The sequence below is a fragment of the Dama dama genome, chromosome 31, assembly GCF_033118175.1.
Source record: "Dama dama isolate Ldn47 chromosome 31, ASM3311817v1, whole genome shotgun sequence".
Taxonomy (NCBI): domain Eukaryota; kingdom Metazoa; phylum Chordata; class Mammalia; order Artiodactyla; family Cervidae; genus Dama; species Dama dama.
Genome location: NC_083711.1, coordinates 46,349,201 through 46,354,315, shown reverse-complemented (window position 1 = coordinate 46,354,315; position 5,115 = coordinate 46,349,201). Strand labels below are relative to the sequence as shown.

Genomic DNA, 5,115 nt, shown 5'->3' with positions numbered 1-5,115 from the left:
TCATAATGTTATAAATTCTTCTCCATATTTTTTTATAACATTTATAACTTCCTTATTTCTTAGACTATAAATAAATTGGTTTAACAAGGGAATCACTAGAGTATAAAAAATAGCAACAGGTATATCTTTATCATCTTTATTACCTGAATTTGGCCGAACATACATGAAAAGAAGGGAACCGTAGAATATTGAGACAGAGAGAAAGTGGGACGCACATGTAGATGAGGCTTTGCCTTTTCCCTCTTTGGATTTCATCTTGAAAATTGTGAAAAGAATGAAAAGGTAAGAGATTATTACTATGGTAATAGTGAAGACTAAAACTGACCCTGCGAAGATGAATATCATCAATTCATTGATATAGGGATCCACACAAGAGAGTCTGTATAATGGAAGGACATCACACAAAAAGTGATTGATTTGATGAGACCTGCAGAAAGTTAACCTCAACAGAAATCCAGTGTGAATCATGGAATGTAGGTTCCCAGCTGTGTGGGCCCCGTGGTCATCTGAACGCAGAGTTTCTGTGACATCATGGTGTGGTGCTGCAGTGGTTTGCAGATGGTCACACGGCGGTCATAGGCCATCGCTGCCAGGAGAAAGCAGTCTGCAGTTTCAGCAAGGCAGAGAAATAAAATTGTACTATGCATTCATAGAGGGAAATCATTCTGTCTTTAGAAAACAGGTTCTGTAACATCTTTGGGGTAATGGCACTGGAGCAAGAGGAATTCATCAGAGGGAGGTTCCCCAGAAGGATGTACATTGGTGTGTGAAGATGATGCTCTGTGACTATCAATGCCACCTGGCCATGATTTCCCACCATAGTAATCAGATGCAGGATAAGAAACACCAGAAACATAAGGGGCTTCAGCTCTGTATGATTTGTAAATCCTGTTAGGGTAAGCTCTGTTGTCAGGGAATGGCTATCCTCAGTCATATCCACCTTTTCTCCTGACAGAGGAGTTGTGGAGATACAAGATTTGAAATTAGCATGAAAATAATTTTCCCTTAAAAATTTTCTTTTTATAAGGAATGGAGTTCTTCTCTGGCTTCCTCTGTTTATTCTGGGATACAAGAACATGTAGTTGTTGGCGACATTCTTTTTTGAGTAATATCACCTTTTATGATTTTGTCTGTGAAATTCAGAATTCCAAAGAATACTTTTTTTTTTAATTCTAAGGAAGATGCTCATTGTGAAAAAAAGCTTGTCTTTATGAATTTATGAAAAATAGTATATGTAGTTAGGGCACTTATATTTGATTTGGTAGTCCCCAAATATATTTGTCTGAGGAGGCCATACAAATAGCTGTGAAAAGAAGAGAAGCAAAAAGCAAAGGAGAAAAGGAAAGACATACCCATTCGATTGCAGAGTTCCAAAGAATAGCAAGGAAAGATATGAAAGCCTTCCTCAGCGATCAATGCAAAGAAATAGAGGAAAACAATAGAATGGGAAAGACTAGAGATCTCTACAAGAAAATTAGAGATACCAAGGGAACATTTCATGCAAAAATGGGCTCAATAAAGGACAGAAATGGCATGGACCTAACAGAAGCAGGAGATATTAAGAAGAAGTGGCAGGAATACACAGAAGAACTATACAAAAAAGATCTTCATGACCCAGATAATCACGATGGTGTGATCACTCACCTAGAGCCAGACATCCTGGAATGTGAAGTCAAGTGGGCCTTAGAAAGTATCACTACGAACAAAGCTAGTGGAGGTTATGGAATTCCGGTTGAGCTATTTCAAGTCCTAAAAGATGATGCTGTGAAAGTGCTGCACTCAATATGTCAGCAAATTTGGAGAACTCAGCAGTGGCCACAGGACTGGAAAATGTCAGTTTTCATTCCAATCCCACAGAAAGACAATGCCAAAGAATGCTCAGACTACTGCACAATTGTACTCATCTCACGCTAGTAAAATAATGCTCAAAATTCTCCAAGCCAGGCTTCAGCAATACATGAACCATGAACTTCCAGATGTTCAAGCTGGTTTTAGAAAAGGCAGAGGAACCAGAGAGCAAATTGTCAACATCCGCTGGATCATCGAAAAAGCAAGAGAGTTCCAGAAAAACATCTATTTCTGCTTTATAGATTATGCCAAAGCCTTCGACTGTGTGGATCACAATAAACTGTGGAAAATTCTGAGAGAGATGGGAATATCAGACCATCTGACCTATCTGTTGAGAAACTGTATGCAGGCCAGGAAGCAATAGTTACAACTATACATGGAACAACAGACTGGTTCCAAATAGAAAAAGGAGTACATCAAGGCTGTATATTGTCACCCTGCTTATTTAACTTATATGCATAGTACATCATGAGAAACGCTGGGCTGGAAGAAGCACAAGCTGAAATCAAGATTGCTGGGAGAAATATCAGTAACCTCAGATGTGCAGACGACACCACCCTTATGGCAGAAAGTGAAGAGGAACTAAAAAGCCTCTTGATGAAAGTGAAGAAGGAGAGTGAAAAAGTTGGCTTAAAGCTCAGCATTTAGAAAACTAAGATCATGGCATCTGGTCCCATCACTTCATGGGAAATAGATGGGGAAACAGTGGAAACAGTGTCAGACTTTATTTTTTCGGGCTCCAAAATCACTGCAGATGGTGATTGTAGCCATGAAATTAAAAGATGCTGACTCCTTGAAAGGAAAGTTATGACCAACCTAGATACCATATTTAAAAGCAGAGACATTACTTTGCCAACAAAGGTCCGTCTAGTCAAGGCTATGATTTTTCCTGTAGTCATGTATGGATGTGAGAGTTGAACTGTGAAGAAAGCTGAGCATCAAAGAATTGATGCTTTTGAACTGTGGTGTTGGAGAAGACTCTTGAGAGTCCCTTGGACTGCAAGGAGATCCAACCAGTCCATCCTAAGGGAGATCAGTCCTGGGTGTTCATTGGAAGGAGTGATGTTGAAGCTGAAACTCCAGTACTTTGGCTACCTCATGTGAAGAGTTCACTCATTGGGAAAGATCCTAATGCTGGGAAGGATTGGGAGCAGGAGGAGAAGGGGATGACAGAAGATGAGATGGCTGGATGGCATCACCGACTCTACGGACATGGGTTTGGGGAGACTCCGGGAGTTGGTGATGGACAGGGAGGCCTGGCGTGCTGTGATTAATGGGGTCGCAGAGTCGGACATGACTGATCGACTGAACTGTACTGATACATATAACTGAATCACTTTATTTTACTGAAACTAATACAAGAATGTTTATCAACTGTACTCCAATATAACATTAAAAGTTAAAAAAAGACAGATGTGATAATAGTTGAATTGGTACTCAGTTCAGTTCAGTTCTATTACTCAGTTGTGTCGTCCCATTTTCCTCATGCCTTCAATCTTTCCCAGCATCAAGGTCTTTTCAAATGAGTCAGCTCTTTGTATCAGATGGCCAAAGTATGGGAGTTTCAGCTTCAGCATCTATCCTTCCAATGAATATTCAGGACAGATTTCCTTTAGGATGGACTAGTTGGATCTCCTTGTAGTCCAAGGAACTCTCAAGAGTCTTCTCCAACACCACAGTTCAAAAGCATCAATTCTTCATTGCTCATCTTTCTTTATAGTCCAGCTCTCACAGCCATACATGACCACTGGAAAAACCATAGTCATCCATACATGACTACTGGAGAAACACATCTAGTTGTGCCATCCTTAGCCAAAGTGCACCAGGTCCATCCTGTAAAGTCACATGCCTGAAGACTGTGAGTAAAAATACACATAGATTGTGCCAGATATTATGATACCATGGTAGTCACATACCATGACTCGAGGGAGAGACACTATCTTTTTTGTGAACATCTTTTCAAATAAATGATACATATTTCCCAGATAGTCTAGAAAATAACTTTTTTGTCTCATTGACCCCCAATCAGTCACGTATTCTTCTCTTAACAGATCTCTGGTGTTCCAGTATTGCTTAGGGTTGGGGAGTGGTGCAGAGGTTCATAGATCAAATTTTGGTATCCTTAGGAAACGGAAACTAAATCAATGTATACAAGCCTGCAAACTAAAAATATCCATTAAAATAGACAGAGACTATCATGGTTTCTCATAATTTTTGGTATCTAGATTTCTTTTTGCTTATAAAGAATCTTATGACCGTAAAGAACTTTGTTTGTATGGATTATATCTACCCATATTACAATGTTAGAAATTAAAACTAAGCAATTAAAATTTACTAATTCATTCAAAAATAAAAATAATAAGCCTATTACATTAATTTTCACAATTATATTAAAATATATTGAAGGAGGGCTCAGAAGGAGGCCTAAAAACTTGCCAGAAAAACTTGACCTCAGTGAAATGTTTATTGAAGTCCAAATGTGTCGGGTACCTTATTAAGTATTGGTGATATGGAATCAGTTACATCATGTTTGATATTCACAGGGAGAAGATAGACTTTCATTTTATTATTAGCAGTTACAGCTTACTATTTATTTTAATTAAAATGTTTCTCTCTGTGCATTCCACTTCATTTATTCTCCAGTTTCAGTTCTTCTCATCTAATACGTGAATTATTGACATTATCCTTCTTGCTTTAAGTCTCTTTCTGATTAGCTGCAAGATCAGGTTTCAAAATATACAATCATATTGCTTTGTTCCAAGGGGACTTCAGCCTCTAAGATTAAGTCAGATTCCTTAGGGTGGCCTTTAAAATTCTCAGTAACTGATGCACCTTCCCTGTTTTCCCCACATTAACTGATAGCTCTCTCCGACTGGTTTGTTTGATTCCATCCCATGGTTCACCTCCCTCATCCTCATTCCCAGAGCCACTCTGTTTTCCATAAACATTGACATCAGTCATAACTATTTCTAATTTTCCTCCAAAAATCATTTTTCCCCATTTTTAAGGTGCATTTTTACTTCTGATGCAACTTAAGAGCTAAATACCCTAGGCTGCAAGGATCTTCATTTTCTGAACTCCTAATCATGTAGGGAAAAGGTAGTGCTGATTCAAATTCTGGCAGAATTTGATGAGCTGGATGAACTTGGACAATATTGCAAAGTATGAGATTTTTACTGATGAAAAGCATGAAAAATCACATTTTATGAATTGAACTAAAGGTAATATATATGAAAGGTCTAATGTAACTTCAAGCACATTCTCAGT

General features: G+C 38.4%; 1 pseudogene; it reads right to left on the bottom strand.

Annotated features, from left to right (window-relative positions):
- Positions 1 to 934, bottom strand: LOC133050112 (olfactory receptor 5K3-like; annotated as a pseudogene).
- Positions 935 to 5,115: the final 4,181 nt, after the last annotated feature.